Source organism: Arvicanthis niloticus, chromosome 25 (genome assembly GCF_011762505.2).
Source record: "Arvicanthis niloticus isolate mArvNil1 chromosome 25, mArvNil1.pat.X, whole genome shotgun sequence".
NCBI classification, from domain to species: domain Eukaryota; kingdom Metazoa; phylum Chordata; class Mammalia; order Rodentia; family Muridae; genus Arvicanthis; species Arvicanthis niloticus.
This window is the reverse complement of record NC_133433.1, coordinates 23,450,815-23,470,600: the sequence shown is the minus strand read 5'-3', so window position 1 is coordinate 23,470,600 and position 19,786 is coordinate 23,450,815.

The window sequence follows — 19,786 nt, the reverse complement described above, 5'->3', positions numbered from 1 at the left end:
TTGTTTTATATATATATATATATATATTCATTCTTGTTATTAATAACTATAGATGTGTGTTTGTGTGTTTGTACTATAATGAGACAGAGAAAGAAAGAAGGTGAACTTGGGTGGAAGGGGAAGTAGGGAGGATTATGAAGAAGCTGGGAGAAGCTATAAGAGAATATACTGTATGAAAAAAATCTTTTTGTTGTTTTCAGTTTTGTTTTTGTCATTTTGTCTGTTTATTCATTTGTCTGTAGACAAGTTTTCTCTTGGTAACCATGGCTGTCCTAAAACTAACTCTCTCTCTCTCTCTCTCTCTCTCTCTCTCTCTCTCTCTCTCTCTCTCCTCTCTCTCTCTCTCTCTCACTCTTTCTGTGTATGTACCAGGCTGGCCTTGAACACAAAGATCTGCATGTCTCTGTCTCAGGAATACTGAGATTAAAGGTGTGTGTTAGCACTGACTAGCTAAAATCTACTTTTAATAAGACAAATAAATAACAAATTTATTATAGATTTACTCTCCCTCCAAAAGATCTTCTCTGCTATCTTGTGCTCATAGCCTGACACTGAGCTTCCATGTCATAGAACTCAGTGCTTTCATTAGGGGAAACTGTTTGATCAACATGAGAAAGTAATTATTTTCTCTCCAGAATAACCCTGTACAAGCCATTTTCTTACACCAGAACTAATTCTCACAGTGACAATTGCCCAGAAAACCTGTCAGCTGGCTGGTTTCTGTCCAACAGCAATGGTCCTCCTAAGATGACTTGGGGTAACATGGCCAATATGACAGCTATCTACAGAAAATTTGTACAGCCTCTTTTACACACCATTGTTATTGAGACAGAGGAGTTTAATCTAATACCCTAGAAAATAGTTCTCCCTTGACACCTCTTCTGCCCCAGTAATGGATCATACCTGGACCTTCTCCACCTCAGCTTTCACATCTTTAACCTTTGAGGTGGCAAAGTGTGTCTAATTCATTTGTTTTCTAGGAATAGTTGTATCTCAATTAGTATAATTGTAAACAATGATGGTAAAAAGACATGATGTTCAACAGTTATTCAATTAAGTTGTCATCTTCAAGTCTACCCAGCAACACTCACATATAAGCACCTAAATATACATAGATGCTTATAGCTTTATGCATTTATAATTTTATGTGTTTAAAAGACTACAAATTTCATATGATGCTTATATGAATGATAATTAAGTATACCAAAATATATAATGTTTTATTAAAATTAACTACATTGGACAAACCTAGGGGAAATTTTACCTTTTGTTCTCTGTCCTTTTAAATATATTCTTTCTATTTATTCTATTTATTTCTATTATCTATTGGTCTCATTTATGTAAGTTAAAAAGGAAACAGATTTTTGTCAAAATGTGTTTTCCATTTGAACTATTTTCTTCATATAATTACTTACAAAATTAATGTCTTATATTGCCTACTAAAGCACATTAGTAAAAATAATAATGCCAATTAGCTAAAGTTACCAGTGATTGTTCTTGCTAATAAATGTTGATACCGATGTAAAATTGTATATCAAAAGAAATGTTAATAATTACTGGAAAAATGTATAGTCATAAAAGTCTATTTGTGGAGAAAAGAATATATAAACAATACAACACTTTCACTTTTAATATAAGGAAATTTAGCATATTCTTTATTAAAACATGAAAGCAAATATAGATCTTAACAAACATTAATTTTAGGAATATTATTTACCAAAAAATAAAATCTTTCTAGTTTTCTAGACAGCATTAGCCAAGTTATTTGGAGATATTAAAACCAATAAGTATTTTAATTCTATTTCATGTAACTATAGTCATGGCAGCAGAAATCACAAATAAGTGGAAAATCAAGAGAAAATAAAAGCAAGCTCAAAATGTACTTGTTTTAGTTTCTCCCAAGGTCATTAAAGCCATAATAAAATGGAAAACAGCTAAGACCACAAGGCAATAAAAATCCCACTTGATTTCACAGGGCTTAACCCTTACCAAATTATATCAGATCTATTCCCTTCAGAGAAGCCTAAATGCTATGTAATAGTTTTAGGAACATAAAAGGCAAAATATTAGCATTTACTTATGCATTTAATTTCCCATTCATGATCATAGTTTCTATTACTTTCAAGCTATGTAAGAAGTAAAAAACAGATAAGAAGTGTAATAGAAATGAAAAGTTGGGAGAGATTTTTTTTTTTTCAGCAGAAGATTAATGTCACAAGAAATAATCTGGAAACTATGGCAAGTCTGAGAAAGGTGTCCATTTCTGCAGCACCCCCAACTCACTATGCCCTGAACAATATATGCTTGGTAATGGAATATAGTTGCAGCTGATTCTTGCTTTCTTTCCCTGGCTTTCTCTAGAACAATGGCTATAGCAGTGATTCTGAACCTCCCTAATGTTGTGACCCTGTGTGTGTGTGTGTGTGTGTGTGTGTGTGTGTGTGTGTGTGTGTATGTGTGTGTCTGTGTGTCTGTGTGTCTGTGTGTCTGTGTGTCTGTGTGTCTGTGTGTGTACAAAAAAACCTGACAGGCACCTCTAAGCAGTCACAACCCACATGTTGAGAACTCGAGTTCTAGAATATTATTTGCAGTTTATTAGGGGTATCCATGAGATTTATTAAACATGTAGCATACTTCTATCGCTTTAGTTAAGGCTCCATTGTCCAGCTGTTTTTGCATTTTCGTAATATAAGTGAAGTGACAGTGTAAATAAAAATCCATGATTGCAAGTTTGCTTGTCCACTCACTCTCTACCTGATAGTTGTAAGTTGTTTAATAGGCAGAAGAGAAAGAACAGAAAGAACACACAGATCATTAGGGTTAGATGCAACTCCAGTCATCAATAAACAAACAAAGCCTAGTGAAATTGAAAAGACTAATTGTTCCCATTGAGAGTATTAAAAAATAGAACAGTTCTCACTTGTTTGAAGTAGAATAGTTTTGAGCACAAAAGCATGGATTAGTCAGTTATGTTTCTCTCGCTATTAAATATGTTCTGGGCAAAGAATTCACGTACCTTAAGACACAGAAACTGAACAAAGTCATCGTCTTTAGGACCCATCGAATTACTGACATGTATCAGAGAGAGATTTGGAGCACATGCATACATTCTCTAAGCTTCATACATAAAAAGCCGCTGCAACCATTTATTAACTTTAGTTTTCAGACCAGTAAGCATACAAACAGATCTTTGAGCAATTTTTTCAATAGTGCGCAATAGTGCTGCAAAATTAATCTAAATTACAAATTAGTCAAAATATTATTTTCTTGTGAAAACAAAAACTAACCAAAGATACATCTAAAATGCAATTAGTACATAAACACACAGTTTATTACATTAGTACATAAACAGTACATAAAACACACATACAATATGGAACCATATGAAAAAATCGTGAATGTAGAAAATAAGTAATTTTAAAGAAAAACAATGTTTAAGTAAATTTAGAATGCCATATTGATAGGACTAATAATAAAAAATAAAGCTTATCAAGGGAAATTATTAAAAACAATATACCCTAAAAATCAAACAAATATTTAAAGAGCCAGATGGCTTTATAGGGAATTCTAATAATATTTTACAGAACCAAGAAGCCCAAACTGTTCTAGACTGCAGAAAAAGTGTGAAATTTTCAAATTATTTTTAAAGTAGCTTTCTGCTCTTTGTTTTCTTGAATCTGTTCATAAGTGAGGTCATAAAGCATCTAATGTGTCCTGATTGCTGTAACCCTGACCTCAGAGCTACACTTCCCCTTCTTACATTATATGTCCTTAGTTGTATTTGGACACTCATGGAGTTTAACCATGGTCATCTGCATAAGTATGGGTTTGAAACTGTCTACTGGTGTATGGAAGGCTCCCAAATGTGTGTACATCTGAAGACAATAACTGGCTCCCCTCCTGAGTCCATCAATTGTTAATACTTCAGGAATCCATAGGACTCCACTACTCCTTTCACATCAGTTATTGACAGGGAAGTCTCACTCAGCCCCATTGCTGGTAGGTCTCCTGACCTGTGTTTGTAACTAGCTTTCACATTGGTGGAATAGCAAATAACTCCACACCCAGTGCTCTCATCTGGTGTCCATAACACGAAGCACACTTGTAGTATACACATATGCATTTAACAAACATTCATATACATAGATGAAAATAAATCTTTTCGTTTCAATTCTGTTTAAAATATCAACAACGAGATTCAAAAGCAACCATGTGGGATTCATTCTGAAGTACAATGAGTGTTTTATTAAAAAAGAACTGTAAAACACACCACATGTGATGAGTGACATTTCCTTAGAGAAATAGATGATTCTGTCCTTGACCAGAGAAAATATTAAATAAAATCAGGTAGACAATAGTGAAGAATTAATGGTGCTATGTCAGAAGTACATAGAAGATAGTTGCTAGATATCGTTTTGGTCAAAAAAATGTGGGCAACAAATAATAATGACAGTGATCCATAAAATCTGTTAAATAAAAAAAAAGGATCCACATGTTCCAACAATATTTAAAGGATATATATTTTGATAGTTATATAGGTAATAAATCATTTCCATACTGAAGAATCACAAATAATCGAGAAAAGGTAATGATAGGAGTAGGAAGTTACATTTTATGAACTATAATATAACTGGTTTAGGGTATATTATGGGCAAATGTTTAAATACTACTTCAAACTTTATTGGAGAGACAGTTCATTTTTTTATTTATTAATAGTGTTTTTGATGAAACTTTTAACTACTGTTGCCATTATGAAAATCAGTATAGAGGTTTTCAAAAATTTAAAAATAAAAATTATCATAATGGCTAGGATAGCTACACCCACCTGGCATTTTAGTATCCTACCACAGAAATAATTAAATACATGTAGTCTTTCTATTTACAATGGAGAAAAAAAGAATCAAACTTGAGATCCATCAACAGGTGAATGACTAAAAGTTATGTGGTATATATACACAATCAAGTATTATTTTGCCATAAAGACATGCAAAATTATAAAATATGACAGAATGGTTGAAACTGGAAAATATTCTATGAAGTGAGGTAACACAGATCCAGAAAGACAATCCTGCAAATTCTCCCTCCTATGTGCAGAATATAATTGATATTATATGATATTCATGTGATATGAAAGTGGAAAGTGAATGAAGGAATTGAAAAAGTACACAGAGAGACAAGCCTCAGGGATATGAAGGATAGCAGGTAAGAAAGTATCACCTATTATGTATGTATGATAATGACCTAAGAAAAGTTGCTATAATGAATATTAACTTAAAACTAACAAAAAATCTCTTTACAAGTTTTTTAAAAAAAGATATTCCCTCCCCATCAACATTTTTATTCAGAGTGCCTTTTATCATAAAATGGAAAATGCATCATCTCGAACAGGTGATCATATTTTACCTTTTCAGTAACAACACAAACTAGAGTTTAACTTTTGAGATAGAAATGGTGTGACGTTGCTACTGTAGGCATATTGGCTCAACATAGATGATGACAAAGAGAGAGGAGAACATTGAGACACCTGGTTTCCAAATGTCATTTTCCAAGGTTTGCACCCAGGTTATTTCCAGAGCTAAGACAGTTTAAAATGAGAACATTTGATTGATCTATCAACCAGAAACTCTCATGAAACTGAATCACTTTAGAACTAAAGAGATACTAGTTGAGCTCTGTGTGGGCAGTTATCACTTGACATCCCCATGAATAGACATTTCAACCTTGTTTGCCATCTCTACTCACTTAGAACCTATGCTTCTACTCTTCGCCATCATCTGTCCAGACACACAGGAAAGGAGGGGTCTTCTATGTCTTCCTGAATGGAGTAACGGAGGAGGCCTTTGTTAAAATGTGATGTTTAGATGTTTTTGTTATTACTTTTAAGTGGGACATTATATATTCAGTGCCTTGGATGAAACCCAACACAAATGGAATGAAAGAATTAGTTCCTGGCTAACACAGCAGGCATACAATTATTATTATTATTATTATTATTATTATTATTATTATTATTGAAGAATATGCCAATTCTTTTTATAGGATTATTCATGGAAAAACTGAGTAAATAAAAATATCTGTCATTGAGAGGAATCAGATATAATGGAAATTTTCTTATTAATATACCGATGAGATTAGCATGCAACTAGGAATGCAAATGCTTTCATCTATCAGATTCCTTTTCTTTACTTGCTAGACCAACAGTTAAAAAGACAAAAATATAGAAGAATGAAAATAGAAAGGAGCAAATGGGTCTTTCCCAGAATCCCCTTCTCTAGCATTTCACTGTGCTGGGGGACAATTACCACTTACTTGTTCTTTCTCTGTACTTCCAGAGTATTTCAAACTCTTGCTGAAACATTTGATCACATTGTATGCACAAACTGCTCACATTCTGTTCCTTGCCAACCTATTAGCATTTTCAGGACAGGAGGCAAGTTTTACCTATATTATATGCCATTTTCCAATGCAATGACTAACCTAGGATGAACATTCAGCTGCTGCCTGTAGAATGGACACCTACTTCCTTCATCCTTCCACCTCTTGCTCATTTCTATCTCTCCTAACCCTGCTTTAGATCTTCTTAAATATTTTCTTCCCCATGTTATGAAAGCTGCATACAGCTTTATTTGATTTTAAAGACATTTCTATCTTCTGTGACTCCATAAAAGAAAAATTTCACAAAATGTCTGCTTTATCTTTGCCCAGTATGCCACCTCTCTGAATTCAACACTGTGCAAAGAGGATTCTGCTCATTAAAGGTCGACTTTCTTTCCAAGAAGAACAATAAATCATAGCTTTGAACCTGTGTGATATCAAGCAAGCTACATGCTATAGCTGGCAAATCATGTTCAATATTTAATCACTGTAATTTGACTCTTAATTTTGATGAAATAGTAATGTTCCATTATTTCCAAATATTCAGAGATCTCTTCATATGACCCCAACAGGTCAAATATGCTGAATGATTGACAAGAATTTCTGTGAATCTATAAAAAATGAAAATTATTTGTCAGAATGCAAACACAGTATAAAACTTGGTTTTAGTGTGTGAAGATTGTTATAAAAAGACCTTTGTCAAATTAACATTTCTGCCTCATTTATTTGCACACACACATACACATACACACACACACACACACACACTCAGAAAGAGAGAGAGAGAGACAAAGAGACAGAGAGACAGAGAGAGGAATGAAGAAAAATTGTCCCAAAACATGCATGCAGAGTTGAATTTCTCTCTTTTAGAGAAGTTGAAAAATGCTAAATTTAAGTCAATTTTCTCTTGAACACTTTTCAAGTTATTTTTATATGTCATTGATTTTCTCCTTACCTTTCTAGCTAAAACATGAAGAACATATAGATAACCAGAAGCTCTTACAAAGACCTTCTAAAACATTTGCTTTTTCTCAAACATTTATAGTCGCCTTAACAAAGAGAGACATTTGGAAGATTACAATTCTTTCAATTTGTCCCAATTTTCCTCTGCAGTCCTTAGAATATCTGTCATTCTACAGGTCAAAGACTGCTGGGCAAAGAGATTTATGATGTTCAGAGAAACATGAAACACCAAGCCAAGCTCCACTTACATGAAGCCAATAGTTTTAATTGATGAACTAGATATTTTAATGTCAATACCTATGCAAGTTATATATGTCAAATATATTTTTCAAAGTCTTGTTCAAAGCATGTGGGAAATGAAAGCCCCAACCTTTCATATTCCTGCATGTCGAACAGCTTCTCTCTGTGTGAGACCTCATTCTCAGTCTGTACTATGCTCATTTAGCAAAAAAATTAACCCTTTTAATTTTTTCAGTTGAATACTTCTAGGAGAAAACCTAAAATTATTGTTACATTTTTCAGGAAACAGAATTCCTATAGACTCAGAATCACTACCTTACACATAGGAAGAGCTTAATGGTATGAAAAAATATATATAGTAATATATTAAATTATATATACACATGTACGTGTGTGTGTGTGTGTGTGTGTGTGTGTGTGTGTAGATGAGGGTCATGTAAGAGAAACAGCAAAATAGCTTTAGGACTCACAGAAACGTAAACCACTGGTTAACATAACCATGATGAATGTGCTTCTGAGAGGCACATCTCTGAGGGCTGTGTGTCCTGAGGACTTCCTGCTGTTATAAGCATTGCTCTGCTTGTTTCCCTTGCAGTCTTAATATGTTCCCTAATCTATGAGTTGTATGAAAACTCTCATGGAGTTTCAAGCCCTTCATTGGGCAGCATCATTGCCATTCACAAAAATAGTGCTTGATCTTTTTCAAGCGTTGGTGCTGTAGCAGATAATTGATTCAATCAGCAGCCTTGGAAAGATCTTAGAGATTTAAGTTGTTATCAGTGACCATCTCACTTAGAAATAATTTGGAGATATAGACAGTATAGAAAATTAGGTTAAGGTATTTTTGTCAGTGGCTCTGATATAGAAAATCATAGGGAACAATTTGAAATTCAGGAAAATATACTCTTAATAGTCATGCTGGGGACATTGTGAGGTCAAGGAACAAGAAAAAAGGCAGCTTGACCAGCACTAGCTGACATGCCTCTCTTGCTAAAGCTGGGCTGATGATCAAGGTGATGTCTAAGTTTTTGTACCTATTTTTGTCCTCAGCTTCCTGGTATAATTTTATTAAAAATTGTTAATGTGTAGATGTGCACCATGGAGATTTAGAGTAGAAAAGACTGATGTTTATATAAAAATTTAGATTTGTGAGTCTTTTAAGAATTTTATAAGATTACTTTCTAAGGTAAAAAAATGAATGATCCTTTCTTGGTAACTACAAATTGCAGCCTGTTAGAAAAGGGAAACTGGCTGAAAATACTACCTTGTTTACTTATTCTTTTTTAATCTATAACTAAGTTGCTTAGTTATGGATGTATGTGGGCTCTGGGGAATAATTTTTCACTTGTAATGCACAAAATGTTTATTCATGTGAAGGTATTAGGGAACATATTTTTCATACATATACTCATTGGAATCAATCATTCATTAGAAGAAAAATAGAATGTAATGTGTGTGTGTGTGTGTGTGTGTGTGTGTGTGTGTGTGTGTGTGTGTGTGTTAGGGAAGAATTTGCTGAAATAGATAATATAAATAATCAAGATGTAAGAAGATTTATTGATTCTAACATGACAAAATGTCAGGGTAGGGGAGAAAGCCTTGGTTTTGGCACATAGAATGATGACATACTAAGGCATTAATAGATGTTCAACTTAGGAAATGAGTTGTTCAAACAAGCTGTATCATGCACTTTATTGGAACTGTCTCCCTTTGGGTCCAGAATAACAATCTGCCATTATCAAACCTGTAGTGAGATCTTTTACTTATTATATTGTCTATGTTGTCTTAGAAAATAAAGAAGCTGGAAGAGTATCCATTGCAGGGAGAATATAAGAAAGGGTAGTAGCTGAAGAGATGACATAGGAGGCAAAAGTGCTGGTAAAGGTGTGGAAAGGAGAATAAATTGGATGACAGAACACACTCTCTCATGAAAAAACATGCCCAGATTTGGAAGCTGGCTGTGCTTTTGTTAGGTAGTTGGGAGTTTGAGTATTTTACTGAAGCTTCAAAATAGATAGTAGAGTCAGCAGACCAGAAGAGTTAGGACTTGTGGATTAAAACTACTGTGCAATCTGCTCTAGTACTAGCTTATACATCAAGAAAGGCTGGTCTCTAGATGGGACAGAAGAGTAAGTATAGGCCAGGTAAGTGAACAAAAAAATACAATACACCAGAGAACCCTGACATGCATGAGGTTCAGGAACACAAAGTTGAAGGAAATGTAAAGTGTGACTTACATTCTACTTCTTCCCCAACTCATCAAAGATATCATCTGAAAGATCTGAATGTTTTATCAAAACATATTTTCAGGAATTTTTTTCATCTAATGTTAAAAAAAAAAGGGTTTAGAGTTTGTTTTGGGTTTCTGTTAATATAACTAAACATTTTAAGATGTAAATTTACAAGGAGTGTATAAAGTGTATAAAGGGAAATGTTTATTTTTACTCATAGGTTGAACATATTGGCCAATGGTTGGTCTGTGTTGTGGCTGTTCATCATAGTGCAAGGTACTTAGTGAAGGAAAACTGTTAGCCTCAAGAAAGAAAAAAGCAGTACCAGGGTCCTACCACACCCATAAAGGTTATCACCACAATGACTACAAAACCATACATGAGGTTTTATCTCCTTACATTTTTATTACCTTTCTATGATAAAAGCCAGAAAGTTAGCCCACAACCACACAGGCATTTTGGGAAACATTTAAAATGTAAACTATTCAGTCTTTTGTACCAGGAAGAACTCTGACAAATGGATGATGCTAGAAAAGCATCCTTTTCTTTTCCTTATATTAAAGGACAAGAAATTTTAAGAGAAGTAAAGACAATTTAAAAATAACTTTCATTCATTGTGATTTTAATTTCTGTTCGAGTAAAATCAACTGAAATAGTTCTATTGTTCAAATTGTAATGATAAATGAGCAAAGATTTAAAAAAATCACATTTTTATATATAATTATATTTGTTGAAAATCATGCTGTTTTTATTGAAAACCCCAAAAGACAAGTATATGTATGCACCAAATTCAATGAGTGCTATAAATAGTACTGAAGTGTTTCATACAATCCATAATCAACTACTCAAATCAATGAAGAGATACATATGCAGAAATCTTGATATATTTTTCAAAAGATTAAAGACATTTCCTAAAAGTAAAATCTCATGACAATAGGTACTTGTTTAGTACTGCATCAGTAAGAACACAGAGTTCTTCAAAATGTGTTCACCTGTTCTAGAAATTTGTGGATGCACCAGACCTCTAAAGCTTAGGATTAACTCCAGCATAGTTTTGAGATGTTTGCAAAGATGCTTTAACAGCAGCAAACAAGTATATGCTCATGAAATGTTCAAATACATTTGATGTTCTCACAAGAAAAGAAGAAAGAAGCCTCGAGTCCTCCCTCCCCTTCTTCATGCAGCCCCACTCCAGAGCCTAAAGCAGCAAACTCTTTCAAGTCTCTATCTCACCACGGTGTCTTTGTGCAGGCCTGCGCTAAACCTCTTCAATGCAGATGAACACAAAATACCGGCATATTTCTCATTATGCAAGCAAGCTCCCACATACAAATTCGAAAGGAAAGCAGAGAACAGCTGCATTCCACTTTTTTTCTGGCATGAATAGGGCCTTTAATATCAATACTGAAATGGAAGTGATTAGTACTATTTACTGAATTTTAAAGCACCTTGGGATGTTCAGCCAGACAGTTTATTTGATTGGCTGAACATGAGGACACCTCATTTTGGGGAAAATATGTTGGCAAAGGCAAAGAAACAGCTCTCTGGCTGCTTCACACACATTTTCAAAGGATTGGAACAGGAATTTTTTTCTGCTTTAAAATGATGCTCTTACAAAGACTATATGCTCTTTCAACCATTTGTGGTCATTTCTATCTAAGCACTCTTTTTAACTTTAAAATTAGGAGTATAGAAGACAATCATTTTGATTGGCTCAGCTTACCAAAAGCTTTTACCCATGTTGCTTTGAGGTAGATCAACTAGGGTAGAAATTATCCATTTAGATTGTGGAATACTGACATAATGAATATTGTAGGTTAGTACCCTTGTGTATTATACTAATTTGATTCAATTCTGACATTAAGTTCTTGTTGGTGAATGATTTGTTTTTAAAAAATATATCCAATCTTTTCATTTTCTCTTTCTTTTTATGGGTATTTAACATTTGTATCTACAGCACATTCAAGCTTGTCCAGTTGTCCAGAAACCTAAAGGATGAAGGTCTAAGTTCTCATAATCTAGCATTAGAAGGGTGCTACCTTGTCAAAACTACTGGCAAGGAATAGGATGTGTTCTCTGAATCTTGAGAGTTCCCATTTCCCATGTGTTAAAGATATGGCTAAGGGGACTTCCTGTAGGAGACGGAGTCTGCAGGAGTTGAGGCTTTGCAACAGACTTAACCTCTTTGTTTCTGAGTTGACCTGAAAGTATTTGACAAAAATGTCACTTAAATCCTGATAGAATTTAAACACACACTTCAAAAATTATACCCATTACTAAATAGTTCAAAATTGTGAATAAAGACTACCAAATGTAGAAGACACTAATTTTGCCACCTGATGATAATACTATAGAGATTTCATGCTTAAATAGTATAATAAATTCAGACACTTAGCCAAAACAGACAAAATATCAAATCAAGGATTATGGGAATACTCATATACACTGAAAAATTAAACATGTAGTTGTATCCATGCCTTCAGCTGACTGAAGTACAACCATCCATAGCTAACAGAGAAGACAATATACTCAATCTACCAAATTCAATGTTAATTCCATAGGAAAATGGATAGAATACACTTTAATCAAAAGTTTGAGCACCTTACTCTCTGCATCAATCAAATAAATAAAATAAACTATGAGATTTAGGAAAAATTACCTGACAACCAATATTTACTTGCAACATTTTGAACAGATTGCCTCATACTACTTTTTTGTTGCCAAAGAGAAATCTTTTCATTTAGTTTTCATATATTGTAGCTACTCTTGTTGTTTTATGTAAATTCATAAAATCACATCAAGCAATCTATCAACCTACAATGAAATCCACTCTTATGTTAATAACAGAAATTATGGAAATGTCTACACTCCTGAAAATTAAAAACCATTCTTCTAAAGAGCTAAGTGTTCAGAGAAGAAACAGAAGTACATATCAAGTTTAATCAAAAGAAAAGCAAAGTTACCCTAACACTCACTTGTAAACCAGTGATGCACAGTGCTGCATAGGAAACAAACATTTTGTCTTGTAGAAAGCCTGTTGCTTTGGGAAATGTGGGAAGGAAGAACACAGTGACTGGGGCACTAGGAGAGTCTTTTGCTCACAGGGTGTTGGGATTCCCTGAGATACAGAAAGGCGAAGGCTTCCAGGTTTCCCATTCAAAGGAATGTCCCCAGTGTCCTTTCTTTCTCCAAGAAGGCTCTATACCCTTCCAGTAGCTCCACAATCTGAAGCCACACCTTCAGTACAAGACTCCCTGGGAAGACTTCTTAGATACAGATCACCCATACATATGGAAAATATTTTAGTAGCAAATGCCCATATTAAAGAAGAAAAAAAGATCAACCCAAGAATAGACCACAATGACCACTCACTTCAAATAACTAGAAATTTAAAACTATACTAAATCCAAAGTGAGAAGAGGAAAAGATAGAATTTAATTTGAAAATTAAATACAAACTAGAAAACCAATAAATTTGACACCACTAAAACTTGCCTCTGAATTGGCAAATGCTACTGGCAATTAGAGAAGAAGAGACAGAGAACTAAGATCAGTAGATTGATGAATTAAAGGTTAATGGCTTTGAGTTTACAGAAATGGAAAGAAGTTTCTGTAAGTAATTGTGTACTATGTTCAAAACTTTGATGGGATGTAAAAAGACAGAAACTGAATAAAAGCTGTGAAGAAGTACATAAGTAAAACTTAAATAGTTTTATAACTACTGAGGTCAACATACTCATAAAGATCATAATGGAGATTCATGACTATAGGCCAAATATTCCCTTTCACATGAAAGGTAGACCAAGAGAAAAAGATCATAGATCAACAGTCATTCAAATATAAACAAACATTTCAGCAATGTAAAAAAAAAAAACAATTACTCATTTTAACAAGTGGATTAAAGCAGAGTTTAACACCACAGATCAATTAATGGAAAGTATCCTACCGATAGAATGAAAATAAAAACTCACATGCTGATCTTTTTCACACAATCTAATTCACGTTCATGATGAAAAGCACATAAAATCTTAAAAGACAACTTCAGTTTGAACAAGGACATACACATAAAACCACAGCTAATGCATTCATAGATGGAAAAGAAAATTTCTTCCCTAGTTTAGACTAGTAAAAGACAATTCCCCTCCCCCAACTTGTATTCTATATTGTGCTAGAAAGTCATAGAGACAGGAAGTGGATTAGTATTTTCAAAGGTTGGAGGGCCAGTGAATTGAGAACAATTGCTGGTGGACACCGTTTACTTTTCAGAAAATTAAATAGGATACCATCACATAGTGGCAATAATGTCACATCTCTGCCATTATACTAAAAAGCTACTGAATCATACATTTAAAAGATCAAGGTGCATGCCCTTTGAATTATTGCCCAGTTGAAAACAAACACACAAATATGATATCCATCTAAAACCTTCAATGCTATTTGTTTAATAAAGAATGCAACAATTAGTACAATGTGTGTGAATTTATTTAATTAATATCTATCATCATTTTCTATCATATGCCAGGAAAATTATGAGTTAGAAAAAATTTGAGAAAATGGCAGGACACTGGCTAAGTATATAGTCAGGACTTGTGTGAATATTATGAATGACTGCACAGTTTTAGATTTTTCTATACATTTTATAATTAAGCAATATATACATGAAACTAATATCTCCATGTTAAAACAGAACAAAACAGGAAAACCATAATATAGAAAAACAATGAAAATGATGAAAAGAAATTTTGAAAATATAACTGCAATTTAAATAATCCTAAAGCATTTAAGTTTATCCATAAAATGAAAAGAACTGTCAAATGTTATATTTAACATAAATTGTGTGAAAATTACAGCACAAAAATTATAAAATGAAAAATAAATGTTAAGGGAAGACTCTAGAATAAAATCAAAGCTGGTTATTAATATAAATTGAAATGATACAGAGAATAAAGCTCAACAGATGTTGTAAATAAAAGAGAAACATAAAAATAATCCACCAACAATGCAAATAAAACTTGTATATGTCTTGTAACACAATTTCAATTCATATCAATAAAATGAATTATAAGGAGAAACAGACAGGATTTGTTTGTGATATTTTTGATTTGATATTTTGTTTGAAACCTATCAAACAGATTGACTAGAAAGAAAACAGTAAACTCTAGCTTTGTGAAGTACAACTTACATGTTCACCCATTGAACAGAATATTGGGTAAGAAAGGACTTTTTGTACAAGCCAGGAGAGGTACAATTTACTAAGAATACAGAGTCGAAATTCACTACAAAAAAGATAAAAATAAAATATGTATAAAACTAAGTGTTTCAAGGAATATGCACTAAAGAAATGCAATTTTTACTTATTACTTAAGTCACATATTTAGTACCCAGCCATTTTATATGTGCATGTAAATTTATACATACACATATAAATAAACATAAAAATTGTTTACATAGGTTTATTAACATATTATAGTTAAATATTACATAATTAATATATTACTGTGTTTATGTTGTAGAGAAAAACAGAATTAGAAAAACAATGGAAGATAGATAAGAATACAAAGACATGCCAAACTGGAAGAGTTTAAATTATGAAAAGACATTCAACTGCTTTAAAAATTTAATGAATCAATGTACAATTTCATCATTGGCATCAAAAGTATTTTAAAACCTTTATTAATTTTTTGAGAATTTCATACACTGTAATTTGACATATTAATTCCCAACTTCTTCCCTAACTCCTCCCAAGTCCACCCACAATTCCCCACTTCACTGTCACTCATTCTTCCGATGAGCTATGAACAGCTGATGGCTACCAGCAGGTTGGAGGGGAGTCAGTTTTCTCTATGGGTATGGCTCTTGGTTGACAATTATCCAGAGATTTGCTCTATACCTAGAAATATATGGGCAGGAAAAATTGGAGTTATTCATTCATGACAGTAACATTTATTAAATGTTCCAAGGAAATACATCTATGGACAGATCTAAACATTGTTGATAGGCACATAAGTTGGTACACTAATTTCTTTCTTGATTTCTTTCACTTACCCTGCTTATTAGCTTCTCTCCATCACTTACCCTGTTCCCCATCCTGGAGTTCAGCTTTACATACAGTCTTTTGATTATTGGCTTCCTGGTCTGTTCAGCAGTGAACTGCAAAGGCCAAAGAAAAAAGGAATGAAAGAACGCCCCAGTGTTCATATAAACATATTTGAAGGTAAAGTCTTTCTCTATGTGACAGCAGTACATATAATTGTAAGAGAAACTGGAAATGGTTAAAAATTTTATACCTTGATTCCATGCAATTCTGTTTGCAAAAGTGTAACATGAATAAGCTCATACATCTGCATATTAGATCTAGAACACACACACACACACACACTACACACACATACACTACACACACAATATGTATATATGTATAGATGTGAGTGTGTGTAGTGTGTGTGTGTGTGTGTGTGTGTGTGCGTGTGTGTGTGTGCGTGTGTATACATCGTCCTATCACTCTGGTAAAGGAGCATTCAGGGTAATTTAAATGTAAGAGAAACAACCAACATATCAATCAATATTATTTAAAATGGATAAATTATCCAATATATTGATAAAATAAGAAATTAAATGAGAAACTATCATAATAATATGCACTGTAAAAATAATTGTATGTGTCCATAGGTAAATAAACTTTAAATATGAACTGAGGTTATCTAACTTCAAGCAGAAACAAAAATGCAATCTCTGATCTGTCTGATAATCTCTAGAAATGAACTGAAAAGATGAAAATTAACAATTCTTCTCTGGTGCTTTAGAGAATTGAATAACGTAGGAAACTACTAACTCCAAAATTAGAAATAAAGGAGAACACTAAAATTCCAGTTTTCCATGATGGATGCCAGCCATGGGGCCAGTATTTAGGAGGGAAACCGAGCCAGCTTGTCATTCATCTTTGATCAATTGCAGGAGGCAAAAATGAGGATAATCATGAGTCTTAACCACACCATGAAAGCCAATTGTAGAAGGGAACCAGAATCCTGAAGGTTCACCTAAAGGAGGTCTGTAATCTCTGAGTACATACTACATATGAGTGCCCATCAAGGTAGAAGGAAAATTTTACATAAAATGGTGGCTTGCCTTTCCCTTCACAGTGCTGGGATTAAAGCCATATGCCACACTATGCCTGGCCACAAAACACATTTTCAAATATGCCAAATAATTTTAAGACTTGCCTGCCTATAACTGTACTTCTCTTTAGAGAAACCTAAAGGCAACTGGAAATAAAGACCTGGAGAGCAGCAGGGGAAAGGAATGAGCCATTTGCCCTGTCTCACTCTGAGGGCTGTTGACCTTGCTTATGTTTTATTAAGTACATCATGTTCACATTCCACAAAGAAACAACACCATCATAAGGCTTCCTAAAAGACCAAATGAGAAGGGGATAAATTGGGAAGACATACCAAACATATACACATGATGCATACCTAGCAGATCTTGTGGGCTTGTTTGCTTCAGGCAATAGACTTACCATTTTCCAAACTTGAAGAACAACATAAAATTACAAGTCTACAGAGCTCTGTGAGCAGCAAGTAGAACACACACACACACCACTCACACACACATACACACATGTACATGCACACACTCACATATAGGTGCACACACATATGCACACACAGACACACACTCACACAAACACAGACATACACATGCTATAAAAACATGCTACAGGTGTACAATCTTCAAACAGCAAATTATATGGACAGGGAATTTTTGTTCATGTGCTGACAGTAAACTCCTTCATAAACTTAAGAGTGAATTCTTCTAAATTTGTTTTCTTTTGGGGGTACGTTGTTTGTTTGTTTGTTTGTTTGTTTTAAACTCCAAATTTTATTCCCCTTCTGGTCCACCCTCTGACTGTTCCATATCCCATACCTCCTCCCTGACCCCTGTCTCCACGAGGATGTCTCCACCCTCCACTCCCACCCCACCAGACCTCCAAACTACTTGGGGCTTCCAGTCTCTTGAGGGTTAGGTTCATCTTCTCTGTCTAAACCAAGACCCAGCAGTCCTCTGCTGTATATATGTTGGGGACCTCATATCAGCTGGTGTATGCTGCCTGGTTGGTGATCCAGTGTCTGAGAGATCTCAGGGGTCCAGGTTAATTGAGACTGCTGGTCCTCCTATGGGCTGTCCTCCTCCTCAGCTTCTTATAGCTTTCCCTAATTTAACCACAGGGGGCAGCAGCTTCTGTTTATTGGTTGGCTGTAAATATCTGCATCTGACTCTTTCAGCTGCTTGTTGGGTCTTTTGGAGGGCAGTCATGATAGGTCCCTTTTTGTTAGTGCTCCATAGCCTCAGTAATAGTGTCAGGTTTTGGGGTCTCCCCTTGAGCTGGATCCTACTTTGGACCTGTCGCTGGACCTTCTTTTCCTCAGGCTCCTCTCCATTTCCATCCCTGCAGTTATTTCAAACAGAACAATTACAAGTCAGAGTTTTGACTGTGGAATGGCAACCCCAACCTCACTTGATGCCCTGTCTTTCTGCTGGAAGTGGGCTCTATAAGTTCTCTCTCTTCTATACAGGGCATTTCATCTAAGGTCTCTCTCTTTGAGTCCCCAGAGTCTCTCAGTTCCTAGGTCTCTGGTATATTCTGTAGGGTCTCCCCCAACCTCCCACCTCCTGAGGTTGCCTGTTTCCATTCTTTCTGCTGGCCCTCAGGGATTTCAGTCTTTCCCCCACCCACCCACCCAATACCAGATCATGTTCCACCCAATACCAGATCATGTTCCCCTCTCTGCTTCCCCCATCCCTTTTCCTTCCTAAACTCCTCTCTACCCCCTTGTGGTTGCTTTCTTCTCCAGCCCCAGTGGGACTGAGGCATCCTCACTTGGACCCTTCAGCTTGTTGACATTTTTGATTTCTGTGGGCTGTATCTTGGGTATTCGGCACTATTTTTTTTTTTTTTTTTGTAGCTAATATCCACTTATTAGTGAGTACATACTATGCATGTCGTCTTGGGTCTGAATTACCTCACTCACGGTGATATTTTCTTTTTTCTTTTTCTTTTAAAATTGAATATTTTTATTTACATTTCAGATGTTATCCCCTTAAACAATACCACCCCCGCCCAGGAACCCCCTATCCTATCCTCCCTCCTCCAGCTTCCATGAGAATGTGCTCCCACCTACCCCCCCATTCCCACCTCCCCACTATCAAATTCCCCCACACATGGCATCTAGTCTTCATGGGACCAAAGATCTCCTCTACCACCTATGCCTGACAAGGCCATCCTCCCCTACATATGTACATATCTACAGCTGGAGCCATGGGTCCATCCCTATGTGCTCCTAGGATGGTGGTATAGACACTGGGGAACTCTGTTGGCTGGTATTGTTGCTCTCCTCATGGTGCCGCAGACCCTTTCAGCTCCTTCAGTCTTCTTTCTAACTCCTCCATTGGGAACCCCTTGATCAGTTCAATGGTTAGCTGTGAGCATGCGCCTCTAAATATGTCAGACTCTGGCAAACCTCTAAGGAGACAGCTATATCAGGCTTCTGTCAGCATGCACTTCCTGACATCCACATCAGTGTCTACCTTTGGTGACTGCACATGGGATGGATACCCAGGTGGAATGGTCTCCAGACGGCCCCTCCTTCAGTTTCTGTCCCACACTTTGTCTCCATATTTGCTTCCTTGAGTATTTTGTTACTCCTTGTAAGGACTGAAGCACCCACACTTGGTCTTCCTTCTTCATAAGCTTCATGTGGTCTGTGAGTTGAATCATGGGTATTTCAAGCTTTTGGGCTAATATCCAATTATCAGTGAATGCCATGTGTATTCTTTTGTAATTGGGTTACCTCCCTCAGGATGATATTTTCTAGTTCCATCCATTTACCTAAGAATTTCTCGAATTCATTGTTTTTAATAGCTGAGTAATACTCCATTGTGTAAATGTACCACATTGGTGATATTTTCTAGTTCTGACCA